At 46.8% G+C, this 22,052-nt stretch overlaps 1 protein-coding gene across 1 annotated transcript in view; it reads right to left on the bottom strand.

Annotated features, from left to right (window-relative positions):
• LOC110550889 (signal transducer and activator of transcription 5B) overlaps positions 1 to 18,663 on the bottom strand; it is a 69,574-nt gene extending 50,911 nt beyond the window's left edge. The window contains exon 1 of the mRNA XM_060386698.1: positions 18,387 to 18,663. The gene's annotated coding sequence lies outside the window, so the exon portion shown is untranslated. The remainder of the gene's footprint in view (positions 1 to 18,386) is intronic.
• Positions 18,664 to 22,052: the final 3,389 nt, after the last annotated feature.

Raw genomic sequence — 22,052 nt, 5'->3', positions numbered from 1 at the left:
AGCAACAGGAATGTCTGGCGAACCCCCCCCCCCAGTTGCTCCACAGACGGACAAGGCCCCACTTAACCTCTTACACTTCAGGGTTTTATTTTATTTCACACTTTTAAGTTGCATTTAACAAATCTGTTGGGGAGTGAGTGCCTCTATCCCACGGCTCATGGGTGGATGTCAGTGGCTAATTTTAGGGCGAGGCTCCCTCCTTCCACGGTGTGGGTTCTGGGGACCCAACTCAGGTTGTCATGCTTGGCATCTATCTATCTATCTGTCCGTCTATCTATCTATCTATCTATCCATCCATCCATCCATCCATCCATCCATCCATCCATCATCTATGGCACCCCCCACCCCAAGTTAGGGTGTCTCTGTGTAGCCCTGGCTGTCCTGGTCGATCTAGACCAGGCTGGCCTTGATCTCAGAGATCTGCCTGCCCCGCCTCCCATATGCTGGGACTAAAGGCGTGTGCCACCACCGCCTGGCTTACTTATTTCTTTTTGGACAGGATCTCATATGCATCTCATGTGTTTCCTGGGTGGCTGGCCTTAAACTCATGATTCTCTAGTCCCATCTCCCAGAACTGGGATGACAGGTGTGTGCCATCATGCCCACGGTTTAACTTCTGAGGAAAAGATACTAGAACTTCTTGACAGGAATACCGGGAATAAGAAAGGACACCCCCCCCCCCTTACAAATGCGTTCCCCTTCCCCATTCTAAATGAGCTTTTCTGTTCCTAAGAGGGGAGGGGCCCAGAGCTGGGGAAACGCTGTGCAGACACCAGGGTCCGAGTTCAATCCCCAGCAGCCAGACATGGAGGAACACTACTGTAATCAATCCCTGCCCTGGAAACACAGAGACAGAGTGATCTCTGGAGGCTTGCTGGCCAGCACACACACACACACGCTCACCTCCACAAACAGAAGGAGGCTGACTGTGGGAGCTTGGAGGTTGGGCGCAAGACTTCCACCATGCGACAGGGACCACGGCTTCCAAACCAGCGTGCGCCTGGGGGTGTCCGTGTGTCTCGAGGTGGGTGTCGGGGCCTTTTAGGCAACAGCGGCTCTGGTCCCTACAGGGCAAGAGTCCCTTTGTGCACCTCCTGTTTGTGAGCTAGACATCACGGGACAGGAGGCCATCTGCCTCTGTCTTACAGCGGGCAGTCCCCTGTCCTCAGGAGCTGCATTCCAAAGACTCCGGAAGAGGCTTAACGCCTCAGAGAGAATCAGACCCTGGAATGCGCAGTGCTGCTGGGTGTTTTCTCTTTAGACGTACGCCCCTACGCCACGTTTGCTTTGATGTGTGAGGCACAATGAGAAATTACCAACAGTCTTGGCTAGTTTGTCGTCAAATTGACATAAGCTCAAGTTACTCCCGTAAGATGAGACTGTAGGCAAGTTGGGCATGGGGGCACAGGACTGTAATCCCAGCACTCTTGGAGGCAGAGGCAGACGGACCTCCGAGGTCGAGGCCAGCCTGGTCTACAACGTGAGTTTCAGGACATCCAGGGCTACACAGAGAAACCCTGTCTTGAAGACCCCCTCCCCCCAGACCAGCTTGTAGGCCGGCCTGGGGGGTATTTTCTTTATTACAGACTGGTGTGGGAGGGCCCTGCTCGTTGTGGGTGGACCAAGCCCTGGACAGACGGTCCTTGGTTGTATAAGAGGGCAGATGGAGCAAGCGGTGAAGAGCAAGCTAGCACGCAGTGCTTCTCTGCGGCCTCTGCTTCAAGTTTTTGCCCCCAGATTCCTGCCTCAAGTTCCTACCCTGACTTCCTTCAGATCGACGGTGGTGTCGATCTGTGAGCTGAAATAAACCCTTTACTCCCCGAGGTGCTGCTGGTCACGGTGTTCTATCACAGCCATGGAAATAGCTAACGGATTAGAATAATCGTAACAGCACGGTCACTTACTGCCCTGCGCTCCCCGGCTCATGTGAGGTCACCCATGGGAGGAGGTGGTGCACATGAAGCCCCTGTGAAGGGGCTGCTAAATGTAAGCCCTGACAAAGCTTGTTCTGAGGGCGGTGACTCGCCGGCATGTGGCTAGGTCAGGTCCAGGTGTGAGATCGCACGCCCTTGCAAACTGTCCAACTCAAGATGCGGATTGTGCTTTTTTCTTTCTTTCTGAAATTGTCTACGTATTATTTTCAGGCCACATTTCGATGGTGAGGAACAGGAATGTCAGGGAAGTGGGACCCAGGTAAAGAGGCACCACGGTCCTCTGATAGCGGGCTTACAGCTGCCCTGTCCACTTCTGCAGCCTCGAACCATCTCTGCTGCAAACCGAGCTCCTGATACTAAGGAGCTGGTTTTTACGTTTCGTTTTTAGTTAACGTAGGAAGCTGTGTGTGTAATCCTATCACTCAAGAGGTAGGAAGATTAAAATCCCGAGGTCATCCTTGGCTACACAGGGAGGTCCAGGCCAGCCCAGGCTACATGAGACTCTGGTGTCAACATCCTCTCATCACCCCCACAATAAATCCGAAAACTCATGTTTAGTTTAGTTACTGCAAACAAATCGAGTGAGGATTTGGATCTACTTTACCAAATAAAAGTTTTATGAAGTCTTGCCAGACACGGTAGCACACGCCTTTAATCCCAGCACTAGGGAGGTAGAGCCAGATCTTTGAGTTCGAGGCCAGCCTGGTCTCCAGAGCCAGTTCTAGGACAGCAAGGGCTACACAGAGAAACTGTCTCAAAAAAAAAAAAAAAAAAAAAACTCTAAAAGAAAGCTCTGTGGGATATTATAAAACGGTAAAATATATACCAATTTCTGAAGTAAGTACAAAAAATGAAATGCAAACTATCTCACAGTAATGTTCATATTGATTACATGTTGAGGATTTTTGTAGTTTGGAGTTACATGCTAATGTTTGGTGGGTTTTTGTTGCTCCTTGCATTTTGGGGAAAATGTTTCCGTTTCACTCTGTTGTCCTGGCTGTGATCCTCCTGCCTCAGTCTCTTGAGTGAGTGCTAGGATTACAGGTATACACTGCCACAACCAGCTTAAACTTAATTGTGCCTGATTTTATTGCTTTGCTGTTTAAGATGATGACTACCAAACAATTACATTTGCTACATATCATTTGTAGTAGACAGTGCAAGTTTAGATAGTAAGTACTTCATGTTCCTATACATCTCATTTTTGTAGTTTTCTGGCTCATACAAACCTCCCCCAGCCATAACACTGAAGCTTCATTCTATGTGTCACTTGGGAGGAAACTTTCAGAGCAGCTCAGTATTTACCAAAATGTCAGAATGAAATTACAGTATTTAGAGTTCAAAGTGCAGATACTATTTTAAAAGTTACTGTTCTGTTACATAGTCTCTACAGAAATATGTCTATAAAGACCTAGCAAAACTAAAATAAAACAAAACTTTTTTTTTCTTCTTCTTCAATAGAGCCTTGCTATGTAGCCCAGTCTGGTCTCAAATGCATTAGCTTCCTGCCTCAGCCTTCTGAGTGCTGGGATTACAGCTGTGTGTCATCATGCCCAGCCTAGCAGTTCATTCATCCAGGACAGTGTGAGTGTCCAGCTCCTGTTCAAAGAAAGTAAAGTCATTTTGACACTTAAAAAAAAAAAATTATCCCAGTTCTGGGCGAGGTGGCGCACACCTTTGGTTCCTTATCTCTGGAGGCAGAGGCAGATGGATCTCTGTGAGTTCAAGGTTAGCCTGATCTACATAAAGAAGTCCAGTCCTTTTTCAAAGGAAAAAAAAAAAATCTATCCTAATGCATATTTCAAAGAAAATGTATGTGCCACTCTTATTTAAATTATTCTCTGAAAAGAAGGTAACAATTCAAATAAAATGCCTAGTAATTTTGACACATTCAAGGACACACTGATTTAGGGAGCAGAGCTGAGCATGCACAAAAACTCTGGTATCTGTTGAAAATGTACTCTCACACCAGATGCCATAGGGTGAGTGACAGCAGGTTTCTGTTTGTTTGTTTGTTTGGTTGGTTGGTTTTGTTTGAACTAATTGTCAAGTTCGTTATTTGCAATAACTATAGGTCAAAAGTGTCAGTTTATATAAAATATTTGCAAAGCACCTGGCACACAGTGAGTACCAAAATATTAATTATTGGAATGGTTTAGTGAGACATGTCTTTAATCCCAGCACTTGAGAAGTAGCGGTAAGAAGATATCTGTGGGTTCAAGGCCAGCCTGGTCTATAAGTGAGTTACAGGCTAGCCTCAGCTCTACAGTAAGACCCTATCTCAAAAAATAATAGCTACGTATGTTAGATGTATATATACCCATATTAGTTATTATCAGTGAGGAAAAAAAAGTACTAATTCCCTCTCACTTCTTAGATAGGAATTTAAAAAATAAAATAAAATGTTTTACTGTCATTTTATTTCTAATTGTGCGTGTTTTGGGGGTAGGTGGGGGAATGCAGCCGCCTGCTGAGACTGGACACATCAGAACCCCTGGAGCTGGAGTCACAGTCGTGAGCCACTGCCGTGGGTGCTGGCAACCAAACTCGGGTCCTTTCTAGCACCCTCCCCCCCCCCCCACAAAGAATGAAGACCTTTTGTATGATGTGCACATATGTGGCACACACATGCTACGGATGAGTGTGGAAGCTGGAGGACAGCCCTGAGCAGCCAGTTCTCTCCTGCCTTCACATGGGAGTTTTTAGGCTTCTGTGCCAATCACTTTCACCCGCCATCTCACCAGCACCCTCCCACCCCCCCCCATACCTTTTAATGCAAACATAAAGTCTCATAGTTTTCTTTGCAGGAATTTTTAAAATCACTAGGTCTTCTCGACCAGGCTAGGATTAAACTAGACTACATAAAGTTTTGGCATTTTATACAAAGTTAAATGCCAAAAACAAAAACAGAAGAAAAAAATACATAATATATAAAATCTTTAAACAAGCATTGGGAATAGTTTCATTGGGTGACAGACGCCAGAAGAAAAACCACAAAGAAGAGAGAAAACGGACAATGGGCTCTAGAAAGTGAGGTCCAGCCTTGCCAGAAACAAAAAAAAAAAAAAAAAAATGCAAACAAGTATGTAAGACTGGTGTAGGCTTCGGCGCTGCGTCAGGCAGCGGTTTCGGAAGTAGAGACACCTCAGCATGCATCAGTTAATGGCGGGCGTTTGTCTCTGTTTACACAAACGGCTCTTTACTCTCAGTCCAGTGGAGGTGATCCACATAAGCCGAGCCTCCACCACCATGCTCATCAAACTGGAAACTAAAGCAAACATCTACTAATTATTATTCCATTATTTATGATATCGTTATATTATTTTTACATCATTTATTAGTAGGTTAAGTATTGGTACGGTGGAGTTCCACCATGAAACACAAGTCTTTAAAATGCTGAACGCTGATAGGCTTCTCTGGGGACATAGGTCTCTACTGGGCCCCCGGACAAAAATCAAGTTGGAGGTCTGTTTTAAGCACACATTTGGGGGCACTTCCACTGCTTCCTGTACTCCCTGAGCTCTGTTATCGGCCCCTGTTAAATCCTACCCTGAGTTCTATAAACCCCTTAAACCGCAGGTTAAATTTTTCTGGGTCAGGACAGTCACAAGTTTCATTAGAATCTTGAAAGCCCCTCCCTGGTTCTCAAACGGTTGAAATCTTTGGGTCATATAGTTTCCATGGGTCAAGTGGCCGACTACCTTGACCTTGAGAAGCAAATGTGATTACAGGGCCCAGTCATTCACTGGTCACAAACATTTACCTGGCTCTACGCCATACTTTGCCTGGTACCACAACTAACAAGAACACAAGAACGTTAGGGACCAGTTTCTCTATTCACTTTATAACCATAGCAGACACATAGGCGCACACAGATCCTCTCAAAGTCTCCATAGCAACCAAGAGACAAAAAAAAGTAGAATAAGAATTATAAAGAAGCCACATGCGGCGCAGCAACACCTGTGATCCCAGCACTCCAGGAGGCAGAGGCAGGTGGATCTCTGTGAGTTCAAGGCCGGCCTGGTCTACAGAGTGTGAGTTCCTGGACAGCCACGCCTACACAGAGAAACCTGGTCTTGAAATAAAACAAACAAACAAAGACAAATAGAAAGAAAATTTTGTAATTAACTTTCCAAATTAGGCTTTGCTTTTTAGAATTTTGTATACCGCGTTAATTTCTTTTACGTGTGTGGGTGTTCTGCCTGCTTGTGTATCTGCGCACTGTGTGCCTGCAGTGCCCACAGCGGCCAGAAGAGGGCGTCCGACCCCCTGAGATGCCCTGTGGGTGCTCAGAATCAAACCATCAAACCTGGGTCGTTGGGTCGAGTGAGTGGCCAGTGCTATTGACTTGAGCCATCTCTCCAGCACTGACTCTCCTCCCCCCCCCCCCCCCCCCACAACACATCATCTGTTTGAGACAGGGTCTCACTACGCTGCCTAGGCTGGCCTGGAGCTTGCTATGGAGCCCAGGCTGGACACACACAGATCCTGCCTGCCTCTGCCTCCACTGTGCCTGGATTAAATACAGGTGCCACCGTGCCCCACCTCCAAAGTTAGGTTTTGATTTGTTTCTTAAATTGTCTCTTGAATCTTATGCACATTTGAACTCCTTTGTTGGAGATAACCTCAAAATGTACAGACTTGGAAAAAGACTTGTTATTTAAGTTCAAAAAGTCAAATAACTACTAGGGCACAATCAAGTAGTTAGTGCTAAATGAAGAAGGCAGAAAATGATATTCTTAAATTTGTTATAAATTTAAAAATATACTTTACAATTTACTGGTATCATATTAAAGTACGGAATGACACGTTTGAGGCCCCAAATTTGCATAGATTTTTAAAAAACAATTCATGGTCTGGTAAAATGATTCTGATACCTAAGGGGGAGAGGGGAAGAAATGATTGTAACTGGTTATTAGAGTATCTTATTGGTAAATCAAGAGCCCAACAAAAATAGCAGTAACAAATGAACTAAACACAAAAAAGCATATTATTTAGTGTATTTTATGTTTTGAGATAGTGTCTCACTGTGTATCCCTCACGGGCCTAAAACTCACTGTGTAGGCCACAGCGGACTTAAACTCACATAGGTCCGCCTGTCCCTGCCTCTGGGTGCAGGGACTAAAGGTGTGTGCCCCACCCCCAACAAGAAAACATAATTTTGATTTAAATGGGAAAAGAGTATTTTTGAAAGCAGATTAGGTAAGAGGTAATAAAAACAAACAAAAGCCCAAAAGTCAACAACCATACTTTTGGTTGTTGTTTTCCTTTTTTAACATGAGCTACAAACAGAAACAGATGGGTCTCTGTGAGCTGGAGGTCAACCTGGTCCACAGAGAAAATTTAACATCATCAACCAGGGCTACAAAGCGAGATACTGTCTCAAGAAAAAAAAAAAAAGAAATATATATATATATATATATATATATATATATGAGTTTTTAACACATAAAAAAATATTTGTTTTCATGCATTTTAGTTATCATGGATTTAGACTTGAAAAGCACTAAAAGGAATGAATGGCTGTATTTATTTTATTTTATTATTGCCCAAATTGGATTAACATAAAATTCTAGTACAGCAAATTCCATTACAATAAAGTATAAAGCATAACCCACTCTAAGGCAGACTTCTGGTTACTTTATATGAAATAAACGGATCTGCTAGGCTCAAAGGTGTTTTCATGTAGTTGCCTCCATATTCGCTCCGTTCCTGACGAGCCTGAAACAGCTCCCGAATCCTCCAGCAACGTCACCTTGCAACTTATTTCCAGTTGTCTTCTGTAATTCTTCAAATGTTAAAAAAATGTCTTCATGCACAAAGTCACAAGGAAGCTGGTGTGGGTTTAATTAAGGGAGAGCACACGCCTCAGGTATTGGCAAGTGACATATGCCCAAGAGAGACTCTTCTTGAGAAGGTTTCCCTTACCAGACATTCCCAGGCGAGTACGATAAACATTTAGAGAAGTCATTAGGCCTGGCTGATGGACCGGGCTGGCCAAATGGGCTGGCCAGCTCTCACACGTGTCTTCACCACAGGGAAAGCGGTAGGAGGGCGAATGCAAAACAATGGAAACAGCACACTTCAGACTCCCAGGTCTTGAAAGTTGAGAAAACGCAAATCCACATCTTCAGTACTGAATGAATGGTAGTTTGACAAGACACGTGCACATATAAAAGAATATTATTTATTATATTTCCAAAACGGTATGATTCATCAGTTTCTACCTAAAAACGCAGGTCATTTCCCCAAGGATATCAACAAACTCTGTCCTCAAATTCAAGCTCTTGGAATTCTGAAACTATTGAACACAATGAAGGTGATTTAAATAGAGGCCTTCAACAAAAGATACTGCAAACAGCAGCTGACAAACACTTAGCAGAAACCTCACTGCTCATTTTTCTGCTCCCTAAAACTGAAAACAAAAACAAGTTTTATATTCTAAGATGAGTCAACACAGAAAAGCCATTTTAAAAACAACCAATACAAAAATCCTGTTTGCTATTATCTGTTCGTTACGGAAGAATGGCAAGAGACTAGAAAATGCCCTGCCCAGGTCTCTAAAATCCTACAGCCCAGAAATCACTTGTTTGGTTTTATTTTTCTAAGTAAAATCGTCTGTATAAAATTGCTTTACATTTTGATTTTTCACTTAATAATTGTATTGTGAACTTTATGTAAGCATTAAATATTGTTTTATAACATGCTTTGAAATAGCCAAGTGAACGTCACATTGTGTAAACAGAGACTGAGGAACCATTTAGGCCACTAATTCTCTGAAGCAAAACACCAAGGGTTCCAGAACCCCCTCACCACCAAACACTTTTTTTTTTCTTCAATATTATTAGTCCTTGTAAATCTAACTGGAAAAACATTGTAACATGATTTCTAGTTCAGCTGAACACGATTTTATATAATTATTGGCCATTTTCTCTTGTCCAACTTTTTTATATATATATAAATAATGTAGACTATAATACATATATATAAATATAAATTTGTATGTGATATACAACTAAAATAAATATAAAAATAATACATATTAACCTATAACCTTATAACAAAGGCATCATTTTTCTTATGCTGTCATTGTAATTTCTGACACTTGGAATATAAATGTTTTGTTTTGTTTTACTTTTTTTTCTCTCTCTCTCTCTCTCTCTATATATTTTTTTCCTTTATAAATTATTTCACAGAAGCTATATTTGTCCTTTTCAAACGGCAGTTTTCACAACCTTTCTAGCTTACTCTCACGTACAGATCTATAGTGTATTTCACATATGGGTATTACAAATGCAAAATTGGTTGCTGAGAATATAGTTAAGTTGCTGGAATGCTTGCTTTGTAGGCATGAAACCATGGGTTCAATTATCAGCACACACACACACAGAAAGCTTAAAAATAAATTAAAATTGAAAACCGCAAATGGCACACTGTTGGGGCACAATGTAAAGCCTCGTGCTGGTGGGTTATCTTACCTAAATGCCCATCCCTTTAACATTCATGCTCTGCGCCGGTATTTCGAAATCGGAGGGTCACACTTGAGCGACCAGCTTGGCTCATGAGCCGCAGCTGTGTCATCCAGGAAGGCAAACGTTTTCTATTTTGTTCTGATATCTTCGACAGTCAGAAGGAGGGGCATCTGATGCCACAACACAACCAGCGTCCGTACCTGATGCTCGAAGTTGGTGCAAGGGCAGTTCATTTTGGCAATACAAGCACATTCCGGGTTTACAAATGCACTAGTTACACACTGAAACAACGGCCACAGAAGAAGTCAGAGGGGGGGATATTTGCCTCGTATGCCGAGCTGCCCGGTTTTCACGGTAAAAACACGGCCCTACGAGACTAACCCACAAGGTCAACTGCTTCACCTGGTTAAAACTGTAGATTCCTGTCACTCCCTAGAGTGCAATATTTCCCAGGCCTAAAACCTGACCTCAGCCTGAGGAGGTAACTCAGTGGCAGAACACTTGTCTAATGTGTACAAATCCCTGGGTCAATCTCTCCCTCTCCCCGTTCTCACTCTCTTTCTCTCTCTCTCTCCTCCCCCCCCCCGCCCACATTAAACAAAATCAAAATACGTCACTGGTTTGACTCTAAGAGAAATGTGGTAACTCACACCTGTATATCTCCTCTCTTGGAGGGCTGAGCGCCCAACAAGCTGGAGGCTAGCCTGGGCTACATTGGGAGTGCATGGTCAGCCTGGACTATACATAGTCTTACTCTGCCTCAAAAACTAAAACAAAAACAAGCAAACAAACAGTACCCTATTTCCGAGGGAACATTGTCGCCTATTTAAAACTGTAGCTATCCTGCGCGTGTTTCGGGGCTGACAAAAGTCCAGTGTGTGGTAATTTAACAGACTAAGTGCCCCAAGGTCCCCTTCTGTTCCTAGAATGGTGTTGTACTCCGATAAATTCTGTGAGTGTAGTTCATTTAAGAGATTTGGCCTAGGTCAGACTTTTAAAATCCTACGCTTCCCCCAGACCGTGCTGTACCAGCTATAGGCTTTGCATTTTAGACAACGCGAATGAGCTTCCACGACCTTTCTCACTTACTCTCACCCAAAATGCTGGAAAACCCCACTGAAGGCTTTACAAACTTATCAGACGTGGTGGGGGAAACAGAGAGAACAGCTCAAGCCGTAGGCTCCCACTGCAGAGAGCCTAAGGAAATTCTGACTTAAAGATATCTCACAGTAAGCTTTTTCCACTGACAACGTAACTTTTGTCAACATTCGAACAGAATTCAACCCCGGTCAAAGGTGATGGTGACAATCACAGGTGCTGACACCCTCTGTTTGTTTGAAGAGGGCAGGACTTTCTGCCCAAGGGAATTCGGGTTTTTTTCTCCACTGTGACTTGAGCTCCCGAATTTATGTCGCATCCTTTCAGGGCTGTGACTTTCCTCTCTAAGATTTAATGTCACACCTAACTCCCAGTTGCCCTTGGGGAACTTCTAACAGCCTTTGCTTTGGTCCAAATATATAACAATTCATTCAGCTCCATTAAAAGGTGTCCCAAAGGGCTGGAGAGATGGCTCAGCAGTTAAGAGCACATACTGCTCTTGCAAAGGACCCTGGTTTAGTTCCCAGCGCCCACGTGAGGTAGCACACAACTCCAGCCTTGGGAGATCCAACGCCTCTGGCCTTGGCACCAGCACTCACCTGCAAATATTCCCACACACAGACACATACACACGTAAGTTTTCAAACAGTTACTTCATATAAGTAACACCCTTAAATTTCTGTATTTCAGAAATTACAATGGATACCCCTAAAGAGCTTCGGTAAAACAGTAGCAGAAGCTTAAGTCCCTGCAAAATCAAATTGTAAGTAAAAACAAGCCGGATTCTTGGTTCTCTATAACGAGGCATACCTCCCTTAAACTAAAGCTGCCACCGGGCACAAATTATCCTCCTGTCTGCACACAGGGGCCCAGGGGCGGCTTATACCTCTTCTGTGGAATACAAAGAGTCGACAGGTTTAAGGAAACCACCTGTGCCATTCCTTACAAGGCTGCCGGTGCCTGCTGTCCCTGAGGGCAATGGTGAAGGTCAGGGTTTAGCCCTAGTCCCACGGTTACCGGCAGTATGGCCTTGGCTGAGTTACTTAACTTCCCTGTGGTCACTTCTTCCTTTTCATCTGGAGATCATATCCATTCCTCTGAGGACTGTAAAACAGGGCCATAGTGAGTTGGGGAGGTGACTCAGTGTGTGGAGCCCTTGCCGTGCAAGTAGGAGGACCTGGGTTCAGTCCTTGCAAGCCACAGGAAGGAGGTGGGCATGGCGGTGCACATCTGTAACCCCAGCCCCCGGGAAGGTGGAGGAAAGATGACCCCACTCCTGGGCGCCCATTGGCCAGGCAGCCAAACCCAGTCAGCAGGCCCCAGGGCCCAGGGTCCCAGGGAGAAGCCCTGTCTCAAAAGCAAGGTGGATGTCTCCTGAGACTAACCGCTGAGATGTACCTCTAGCCTACACGCGCACACACGCACACACCCCTGTAACAGTGTCTGACCCACTAAACATGAACAGTGAGTATTAGGCATTGTTCTCACAATCTTTCTGTGAGCTTAAGGCACTGGAACACCTATTCATCTCTGGGTTTGCACACCAGTTTTAGTGCTTTTTAATTAATTTTCTGTTTCTTTCTTGAAGGATGGCAAAACCAATTCTTATATAATTAGTGTGTCCTCCTGTAAGGGCATGTTATTCAACACTGTAGCCCACAGCCTGTAACAGCACCAACTTCTGAGACAGGCTCTCGCAGTGTAACCTTGGCTGCCTGGAACCCATGCACACCCGGCTGGCTTCAGACCCACAGACTCCCTCCCCCCGCCCCCCGCCCTGCTTCCTTAGGGCTGGGAGGAGAGCCATGTGCCACCACACCTGGCCTTCAACAGTAATTTTAAAATACAAATCGTCTATGTGGCGATGACTGGTAACCTTGACCTGGTTCCCCATACCCAGAGAAATCCCCTGTCCGGGAAGAGCAAGCAGCAGCAGAAAACCCTGAGGTCTGTCGCATCGCCGCTGCAAGGTAAAGCCAATCTCACATCTACTAGCCCAATGGGCATTGAAAATATTAGTCACCAAATTAATCGCAACAAATAACAATAATTGATTGGCTCATTGGTGTATTTCCCCTTGTCTTCCCCAACCTTTCTACAACCAGTCATGGAGGAAAGTTTTCACATTTTCTGAGAATCTCATCTCTGCTCTGCTCTCTCTATCTTAGTATCATTTTTTAAAATGAGTCAGTCCAAGTACCTCAAAAAAAAAAAAAAAAAAAAAAAAAAAAAAAAAAAAAAACTAGCAGTGCATTGAAGATGTAGTTATTTCTCTTCATAATAGAAATGTGAAAAGAATTTTTAAAGGGCTCTTCAGAGTGCCAGAGGCAATGGCAGTATTAATGGAGAGTGAAGTGGCAGTAGGTTTGGCAAGAAGGCAGGTGGGAAGAGACAACCGGTCCCTCAACCAGTCACCGTATTTTTCATCTTCATGGCACAGTACGAGGGGAAATGGGCATAATTACTGTTCTCAAACCCAAAGAGGAAAATACCCCGTGACACAAATTTGAACCTCTTCTCTCTCAGACAACGGCATGGAGGGCACAGGAGGTCAAGGTAGCCCGAGGCTTAGCTCTGCTTGCGAATTTCACTACGCGTAACCCTGCTCCATGCCAAGGCGGTGTTTCTCTTGGGATTGGGATCCCGAGGGAAATACAGAAGAGAAGAACGGCCTTGAGACCACAGACGCAGCAGCAGCAGCAGCAGCAGCAGGGGCGGTTTCCAGCCTGTTTTAGTCATTCCACTCTTTAGAAGAAAGTTAGTGAAGAAACAGGGAAACAGAAACGGCAAGGCCTGGGGGCCTGGGCCCCTCTCACTAGGGCTCCACAGAGCTCACTCTCCAGGGTTTAGACGGCCAGTGAGCGGCACACAGAAACCATGGGGGGGGGTCTGGGCTGCAGCACAGCTGGGAGAGCGCTGGCTCAGCGTTCACGAAGCCCTGGGCTGTCTCTCCAGCACTGCATGAAACCAGCTCTAGAGGGGCAGGCCTGTTAGGCGAGCACTCTGGAGGCAAACTCTGGAGGAATCCGAAGTTCAAGGCAGCCCTGGGCTACCTGCAGAGTTCAAGGCCGGGCCGAGCAACACAAGACCCTGGAGCAGTGGTTCTCAACCTTCCTAACGCCGTGACCCTTAATACGGTTCCCCATGTTGTGGTGACCCCCAACCGTAAAATTATTTTTGTTGCTACCTCATAACTGTAATTTTGCTACTGTTATGAATCCTGATGGAAATACCTGATAGGCAGGCCATCTGATATTCGACCCCTGTGAAAGGGATTCTGACCCCAGAGGTTGAGAACCACAGCTCTAGGGGGAGGGCCTGGGCGGCCATCCCAGAGGATCAAGGAAGAGCTTTAAGGCTGAGGTGATTCTTCAGAGATCTACTGCTAGATCTCAGTTTCCGCTGGTTCTTCTTTCATTCTCCATGGTACTGTGCATGGCGTTAGGCGTCAGGTCAGGAAAGCTGTTACAGTTTGATCCCACACTGGGGCAGCTTCTCCTTAGGGCACAAACATTCGGTTCTAACTTCGCCCCGTGTCTTCTAGGCACCTGGGAGGAAAGAGCTGGCAGCAGCCCCTTTTCTCTGCGAACTGTGCCTCCCTTGTGGCGGCTTGAAGGCTCCTTCCAAAAGTGCTCCGCCTTGAAGAGAGATGGGAATACATTCAAACTGGGCCTTGGACCGAGCTCAGTGATGCTCTTCCACGAGGCAGGGCAGCAGAGTCGAAAGGCAAAGCACATGACATCCGAGGCTTGCCTTTGTGTGTTCACAGTAAAATCGTGACCCGATGAGAAAGTTAGCATGTGGACCTAATTCTGAAAATATAAACAGGAAGCACCCCCACCCCAATATTACCATTTAAAAGAAGAAAAAAAAAAAAAAAAAAAAAAGGAAAGCAAACCTCAAAAATACCTTCCAAGGAAGTCATGGGTGTGACAAACTAACAAAATAGTAAAACGTCACGAAAGACTCTGCAGCACCAAACTGAGGGTCTCATTCTGTCAAGTAAAGCGCTGACACCAAAGCTTTCCTCTCTTGATGAGTAAAGAGAGCAGGGTAGATTTGAATACACAAGTCTTCTCCAAAATGTCTTGGGTTTTTTTGGTTTTTTTTGCTTGTTTTGTTTTGTTTTGTTTTTAGTAGTATAGTAAAGGGTTATTCTTAATCAGATATCCACCGTCAATATTTTACTGAAAATAAAGCCCTTTTCTAAGTAGGAACAAATAAGTTTAAATGCACACACGCACACACACAAAAACTGCCTAATCAATGGAAACCAGATTGTTAAATTAGACTTTCTCATTCCCAGAAATAAGCACAGACCTGTTTTGTTCACACCACTCTAGAGGAAAAAGCCACTTCTGGTTTTAGAACAGTTTTATTCACATAATTTAAAAAAAAAAAAAAAAAGGGTAGCCTTGTTGACTCGTGCCTGTAATCCCAGTGACTTGGGAGGCTGAGGCAGGAACACTGTCACAAATTCAAGGCCGGATTGGACTACTGAATGAGACCTTGTCTCAAAAACCAAACCAAACAGAAACAAACAGATAAAAACTATTCCTTTCCATATGACACATTTGGAGACTGTGGTATCCTGAGATCCCCAACGTGCCAGCCATTGGATGCAGCGACATACACATACATTAAGCTGCACCCCCAATTCTTTTTTATGTTGAGCCAGATTCTTGATTATTAGCCCAGGCTAGCCTCAAACTCTGAACCTTCTGCCATAACAGCCAGAATTATAAGCAAGCCCTGCTTTAGGACAAAACCCAAAAACCAGAGAAGGTGGGTAGAGAGGAGGGGGTGGGGAGATGGAGACAGAAGTTCCTGAGTTATAGTACTTTGGTATTTTTTACAAGAATGTTCTTCAGAACGGGTGGTGGTGGCTCACGCCTTTAATCCCAGCACTGGGGAGACAGAGGCAGGTGGAGCTCTGTGAGTTCGAGGCCAACCTGATCCACAAAGCAAGTTCCAGGATAGCCAGGGCTATTCCACAGAGAAACCCTGTCTCGAAACAAACAAACAAAACAATATTCTTCAGAACTCTTTAACTTGGGGTTATCATCAGGTAAGCTTTTTTAAAAAAATAATCCTCAAATGCTCAAACAACAAAACAAAAACTGAGGGTTTTGTTTTGTCTTTGCTGTGCATGCTTTCTTTGTAGGAAATTCTACAGTAGTCTACCCTACCAACTAAAGGCAAGGCATCACTAACAGAACCCATACACCTGGGCATGACTTGGCACGTGCATGCACACACATGCACACACACACACACACACACACACACACACACACAGACGCGCGCGCGTGCGCACCCTGTAGGGCATTAGAACAACAAGGCTTCCATGGAGCCCACTTTCAAAGACATCAGATTCAGGCATGTTATTCACTTCTTTCTTAGCACCTTCCTTTTACTATGAGGCCACCTCCATCGCCAGCCAACATAAAAACAAGCAGCAAGTTTATCTGTCTATGTGCGCCTGACACAAACACAGAGTATCTATAACAGCACTGGAAAGAAAAGATTAAACATGTACCAAAAAACAAAAAGTGATGCCTTTTAATCTTAAAGTGGTCTTTGGGTATGAGGAGGAGGAGGAAGAGGAGGAAGAGAAATCAATTGAGACTAAGAAAATGGAGGTGAAATGAGAAGTCAGAGCCAATAGGAAGTGTTGGTCAAAATATTTATGTTGTAATACTCCAAGCACATATAGCAGTTTTTCCTCCTCCTATATGTATCAGGAAGTGCACGTTTAAGAAACATATCCATCTTAAACTCAGCCCAACATATATCAACAGCTTCTTGGAAGAAACAAGAAAACAGGGAGGGTAAGGATTAGGGAGGAGGTGAGATGGTTGGGTTTGCAACAAAGCTTTTTAGAGGAATTTAGCTCTGAGTTATGCAATCAGCAATCTGCTAGTGACAGAAATCAACTCTTGTTTTTGTTTTCTTTCTGATGCGAGGGGGGAAAAAAGGTGTTGGGGGGAGATGGAGAGACTGTTCTTGAACCGCCAAAACCTACAGAAAACGGGCCATCCTCCTGTGACACTTGGCCAGAGGTATGCTGGTGCGTTAACTGGACTCTTAAAACCAGAAGCCCCTTCTCATTTAGCACTGTCAGTTTTAACAACTGTATTCACACATATGCCAAGCGGAAGCCAATCAACAGAATTCCCCCGGACCTCCAGCTGGAAAGGTTCAAAATCAAATCAATGTTCACAAAACGGAGTTAGGGAAGCGCGAAATAAATAATGCATAAATAAAATACATCCCACAGACACTGAACGTCAAACAACAAGAGCAAATGAGCAAAACAGCAACAGCAGAACAATGGGGGGTAATATCCCAATTGAATGGTAAGGAAATTATGTGAGATAACAGACCCAACAGCTGAAAGCTTATTATGGCTCAGGCAGCTATCCAAGCGATTTGGAAACCCAAGATACAAGCAGATGATAAATGCCACTACTACGAGGCTGCACAAAGCCATCATCCCGGTGACACACTAGCCCTTTCAAGGGACACTCTCTGAGGATACTCCAACAACAACCTATAGAATTCTACTTAGGCAAAGATCTACTTCACTGTACAGGATGGGTCCCTGAGGGTAAGTATGAGTCCCTGAACTCGCCGATCTGGGCCTCAGTTTTCTCGTTTTTTTTTTTGTTTGTTTGTTTGTTTGTTTGTTTTTGTTTTTGTTTTACAATAAAAGAATGTAGTACAATAGGGGGCGGGGGTTGGGGCGGGGGCGGGGGTCGAGGCTTCCCAAGTCCAGGATTCTATAACCCAGTTTCCCACTATTTATTTACCACAAGCTTACGACCCACAGCGAGACAGGCACACAAAAAAAGGGGGCACAGGTCCTTGAGCAAGAGAATCGGTATCTCCTTTTGCCTTTAAATTCCTTGTGGCTATCAGTAATCCCAGCTTCCTAAGCGCGGGCGCTTGTTTTTCTCCCTCGCCTTTTCCATCACTGCTGGCTACAAGTGTTTGCAAACGCCTCCTGCTCCAGACAAGTTTTTTTTTTTTTCATCTCTGATCACTCTGACCATCTTGCCAGATTCCTTCAGCCTCAGACCAGCTTTTGTGATAAGACAGCTCTCCTTCCGACTCCCCATATCTACCCCCGACACAAGGAGCACTTTTTTTTTTTTTTTTTTTTTTTTTTTTTTTTTTACTCTTTAGCTCTGGCTAGAAAGAAAAAAAGAAAGAAAGAAAGAAACAGAAAAGGAAAGGAAAAGAAAAGTGAAAAGAAAAGAGCCCACATCCCACCACCACAAGTTCAAGCCCAGGCCTGGCAGATCCTGATGTGGGACCCGCAGCGCAGAGCCTTATCAAAATGTTCGTGTTTGTTGTGTTGACTCCTTATAAGGCACTATTTCTTGAAGCTTTGCTGATACCCCCACCCCACTGGGCACCTTCGGCTCATCTTTCCCCCTTCCCCCGGAGTCTCGGAGAAACCCCCTCCCCCTTTGGGGGAGATAATAATAATAAGAGAAAAAAAAACTGGGAGATCACAGGGACTCTTCAGAATTGCAACAGGAAGGTACGAGGCAGCCGACAGCAGTCCCCTCGCTCCCAGGGGGGATCGGCTCTGGGGGTGCCCCTCGCACACCCATCGTGACACTCACGCTCCAATACTTTCCACGGCATCCACGGCACCCCACGCCGCGGCCTCCGCGCGTCCCCCTCGCTCCCCCCCTCTGCCAGCGCCCCGGGCCCCTCTGCAACCGCCCGGCGCGCGGCCCCCGCGGCCTCCCCACGGCCCCGGAGCGATGGCGGCGGCTCGGCCCTGCCCAGCTTCCAAGGCGGCAGGAGAACGGGGCCCCACCCCGGGGCTCCCCGGGTCCCCCGGGCCGGCGCGGGGCGCAGCTCCTACCTCGTTCTGCCCCAGCAGAGCCAGCTGTCTCTCGGGCCCCGCACGCTCTCCCGCGCCCGCTCGCTCGCTCGCTCCCTCCCCGTGCAGGAGGACCTCAGCGCGTCGTCGCCGGCGCTCGGTCCCCGCCCGGGGTGACGGCTTGGGCCGCCGACTCTCCTCCCGCCGGGGCCCACGGGGGCGCGCGCGCGCGCCGCTCTCGCGCTCGGGCTCCGGGGACGCGCGCCCCCGCCCGGAGCCCCGAGCGCGCCCGGCTTCCTGGTTCCTCCCGGCGCGCGCTCCCCATACCCGAGGTTTCCCTCCGCGAACCCCCGCGCGGCCGCCCTAACGGGGGCCCCCGGAACCCTCTGGCGCGCCGCGGGGCGCGGGGGCGCGCTCGGCCGGGCAGGCCTGCGCCGCTCGCTCCCGCGGTGGCCGAGCCCGCGCCCCGGCCTCCTGGACACCCCCGCGCGGCCCCCCGGGCGCCCAACACATGTTGCGTTCTTTGGGTGGGGGCGAGCGCGGCCCGAGGGCACCGGCGCCCGGGTTCTTGGAGACTTGAGTCCCCCTCCGCGGCCCGCCCACCGCCCTCCGGCCGGGAACCAGGCCAGCGTCCCGGGTCTTCCAGCTCTCGGGCGGAGGGCAGAAGTCCATAGTAGCCCCGATCAATAATTATCCCGGGCTTGCTTCCCGGAGGGCGGCTTAAACCAAGGCCCCCCGTGGCACCACCCCGACGGGCACAGGCAGGACCCGGCCGACTGGATCGGTAGATGCCCCTGGGTGACTATGGGGCACAGGGAAGACGCCTCCCTCCCTGGGAAATTTTGCCGACTACGACTACTCAGGGTTAAGGGAGTGACAGGTTTATCCAGGGCCGTCTGCGTTCACCCAGTGGGTGGAGGGTCTCCGCGATCTTGTTGGGGGGGGGGGCTGCTGTACGTGTGGGAGAAGGCAACCTGAGTCACCCACTCTCCTGCGCTCCATCTCCCGAGCTGGCCAGTGGTTTCCCTGGCAACCCTCCAAGGGCCAGCTCGGAAGCGAGGCACATTGGAGGTACAGAAACCCCAGCTGCAGGGGCAAAAGAGGGAGGACCCCTTCCCGACCTCCCCCCCCCAACAAACACACAGAACGCCCTTTCTCCATCGTCTCCTACAATTTTTTTATATGAATTTTTTCCTAGCCAGGCAGGACCAAGAGGCAAGCTCTCCCATGATCCTCTTCCCAGCACCCTTCCCTTCACTCTAAAGAGTAACACCAGCCACAAAGGTGTTTTTTTGTTTTGTTTTGTTTTTTTGTTTTTTTAACTACAACTGATCACAAGCCCTTCTGCCTCTGCCCTAAGCTTACCTGACAGAGGCAGGGAGCTTGGAGGCTGGGCCAGGAAGCTGGATAGAAGCAGCAGCCCTGGGCTTTTCCCAGCTTAGGGCACATTTCTCCTCTCAAGCTTCTGTACCTTCATGTGTGCTGCCAAGGAGCACGCTCCTGGCCTCTCAGGGCCTACCCTTCAGTGTGATGCTCTAGGGCAGTGGTTCCCAATCTTCCTAACGCTTTGACCCTTTAAGACAGTTTTGTTGTGGTGACTGCCAGCCGTGAAATTGTTTTCGCTGCTACTTCATAACTGATTTTGCTACTGCTGCTTATCGTGATGTAAATACCTGTGTTTTCAGATGGCCTTACATAACCCCTGAGAAAGGGTCATCTGCTCTCCACAGGGTGCTGCTCTAGGGCTTGGGGTCTACATAGCGTGACTGTTACTCTTCTGTTTTGTTTTTGTTTTTTTTGTTTTTTTCACCACGTTTCATGCATGCCTTATCACCATACCTCCCGCACTGAAGAACAATTTCTTGTTAGCATCTGTCTCCTCTGAGGGCAGTCACAATATCCTGTTCACCTTTAAATCCCCCCACCCACACCCAGCCCTGAGTAGACACCCAGTAAATATGCTATACCCTGGAAAAGGAAACTGCAAGGATTATGCACATATCAAGAGCTCAAGGTCCAAAACCAGGTCATACTATATGGAACATTTCTCTGCCCTGTTCTCTATTTTCGCCACATAGCAGTATCGACGCTGTCTACTTCATGGCATCCCGAGAATCAAGTGAGCTAAGAGATGCGAGATCCTTCAAACACTGTCAAACATTATATTTCTGTTAACTATCATTATCATTTAAGAGCTAAGATTTAAATCCCTCTTCCCAAGGCTGGATAAGGTCTAGGACTCAACTCAGATACCACGGTTGGTGTCCAACAGCATCCACAAAGGTGTCACTCCAGCCTAGAAACCCATAGCACATCTCCGACTGCTCACTAGGTGGCCAATTTAGTCCTGTGTATGGAAGACACAAAGGCTGGAATGTTCTGTGGCTACCTCAGCAAAACAGAAAGCTGTCATTCTGGGACAGGAATAAAGGTCCAGCAGCTTTCTCCCCGCCTGAAAACAAATGAGCCCAGATAACTCTCCTTTGGGTCACACTGCTCTATGTTGTTGAGGACAACAGGATACAGAAAGTGCTCGAAGGAAAAGGAATAGGAAAGTAAGATCTTGGAAGATTCCAGAATGATACCTGGAGTTGCAGAGATGACCGCTGGGGGAACAGCTCTCAGTCCGCTCCGGCCTGACCAAGAGAGAAAGAAACTGCATGGAAGAGCCTCAAGGCCTGGCTCACGACCTGAAGCCTTACATCCTTCCGGCCCTCAGCCAGGGCTAACTGGAGCCTCCTTCCTCCATGCTCGTGGATGACCATGTGGCTGCCGCAGAGAACAGCTCCTTCATTTCACATCCTTCCTTCATAGCCACAGGGAGATCATGAGACCATCTTCTTGAAACGTAATTGAAACCACAACCATGATGCCCTTCAGCCAGAGACCCGTGTTTATGTGGCTTCCCTCTGAAGACTTCTCTAGATCCCAGGAATCAGGCTGGCCCCGGGGAACCACCTGCCACAGATTAGCCAGGGAAGGGCATTCATGGGAATTTCCCTTCTTTGGTATAGGAAGAAGTCGGATCAGGCCCTTAGAGCCAGAGGAGGCCAGACACTTAACAGCCAGGCAGCAGGAACCTCGGAGCTCTAGGGCCTGTGGAAGCCATCACAGGCAATGCCCTGGGAGGGGCTCTGGCAGTATTCAAGATTGCTTCTGCCCAAGATTAAAAGTTATGCCTTCATCGAAATCTCAGCCAACTTCGTCAGCTATGAGTCCTTGCTCGAACTGCTTAAGGTCTCTGAAAGCCTCAGTTTCCCCGCAAGGATAAGTCACGGTTAAAGGGTAAAGTTAATACGATCTTTGAGGGTACATGCAAGACCCTCATAACAACAGGTGTCCTACCAAAAGGGATATGAGAAACAGGGGAAGGAGAAGCAATTGTTCTCTGTCTGTCCTGTTGGAGCATGTGCCTCTTATACCACGTAAAATGTTAGTTAAAAGGATGTTTGCGTTTTTAGAGGAAAAAGTAGGGAATGTGGTCGAGTGTTTGGAGGTAGCCCTGAAGTCCCTGAACTTGGGAAGCAGGAACTGGAGGATCACTGCAAGTCTAAGCCCAGAAAGAAAGAGAAAGGAAAGAAAGAAAGAAAGAAAACAAGAGCATGCTTATGAAACCAACTAAGCATGTTGCCTGGTTTAAGGAAAGCCATGCAAAAAAGTGTGCTTTCTTTCCTTCTCTCAGCCTAGTCCTAGCCAGCCTGCTGGGTC

This window comes from Meriones unguiculatus, chromosome 7 (assembly GCF_030254825.1).
Source record: "Meriones unguiculatus strain TT.TT164.6M chromosome 7, Bangor_MerUng_6.1, whole genome shotgun sequence".
Taxonomy (NCBI): Eukaryota; Metazoa; Chordata; class Mammalia; order Rodentia; family Muridae; genus Meriones; species Meriones unguiculatus.
This window is presented reverse-complemented; position numbering and strand designations above follow the sequence as displayed.